The sequence below is a fragment of the Episyrphus balteatus genome, chromosome 1 (genome assembly GCF_945859705.1).
Source record: "Episyrphus balteatus chromosome 1, idEpiBalt1.1, whole genome shotgun sequence".
Taxonomy (NCBI): Eukaryota; Metazoa; Arthropoda; class Insecta; order Diptera; family Syrphidae; genus Episyrphus; species Episyrphus balteatus.
The window spans coordinates 22641893-22643422 of NC_079134.1; positions in this window are offsets into that span (position 1 = coordinate 22641893).

Genomic DNA, 1530 nt, shown 5'->3' on the forward strand with positions numbered 1-1530 from the left:
ACAGCAGCGATTTATTCGCCTCAAGGTGCGTTTCGCTTCGTTAATGTCAAAATGAACGCTTTACCTATAAAAAAATTATATTCAAGACAAAAAATTGGAGAAAAAAACAAACAAACCATCACGAGCACGAGTGTCGGATAATTTGAGGTGTCTATTGAGGCTTTTGGATTAGATTCCCGCCAAACTTAGTTTGGGTATTATTAATGCCCAAATCAATTTTTGTTGATAGTCGTCGCGTTTTTTATTTGTGGATTTTGTATAGTTTTTACCTGCGGTGTTTTTGCCACTGATATGCCAAACCTTAAAATGAATTTTCCCTCGGTGGCGTTGTTGAAAAAAAATTTTCTCGAAATATTAAAATAGGGTAAATTTACACGATTTGTGAGATATTTGAAGTTTAAAAACGAATGTTTCGTTTCCATCATTAAATTATATAAATTCACTTGACAAGGAAAACCTAATGAGCTCCTTGAGTTAATTTTTCTCAAAAAATTTGGATGGCTAAAATATGACGTTGTCAGTTTGGATAGAGTTACTCATTGTAGGCCCGAGTGTACAGTTACGATTTTGAAAAAAAAAACACAACTGAAATTTTGATTTTGAGATCAGCAACTTCATCCTCAAATCTCTCTTTTTTCAAATGTCCATTTATTTTAAACACATAAAAGACTAAACGCCACCTTTCATTTGATACCAAACTCGTCCCTATCCATAGTAAAATTGACATTCCCTTTACAATTCAATTTGAACATTTAAATGACTAGAAATAATGAAAATTATTCTTCGTTTACATTTTTTTGTATGCTCTTTGCTCTTTACACAGACAAATTTTTCTCATATTTTTAACCCCTTGTAGCCCCATGTGACATTTCTGTAACAAACCGAAAAAGATCGCCCAAAAGCTGTAAAAAACATATTTTTATTCTTTTAAAGCTTCTTACATAATCTTTAAGAATTGCTTTATCGAAATAATGCGCCATATTTCTAATAAATAGCACCAATAGTTGTTTTTAATTGGCAGTTAGTGTTGAAAGTTCGGCTTTTTTGGAAAACAAGCAAATTCATGTAAAAACTACGAAATTCAGAAAAAATATTTTTCGTGCATAAACTAACGGGGTTTTATTTTTGAATTTTAGGAATGCGCCTAAAAATAAATATTAGATAGCTTTTTGTTTGAATTTTTGCTTTTATATACAAAAATAAATTATTTAAACTTTTTTTTTTACTGCGTAAATTTCGAAATAACTAAGCAAATAATGAATTTATTGAATTTTTAAAAAATACGTGTTTTATTATAGCTAAAGCCCTTTCGATTTACATTATTAATTTTAAAATTTACGATGTTGGGTTACAAGGGGTTAAAAATAATTTTATTTTTTTTTTAAAGTAAAAAAAAAAAAAATAGATACAAAATAAATGTTTTTCATGTGTCTTCTGATAACTTAACCAAAAGTTGAAACTTCAAATGGTTAGCTTATTTCACTATATGCAATTTCACTATATTTAGCACAAGCTTTTAAATAAAAAAGT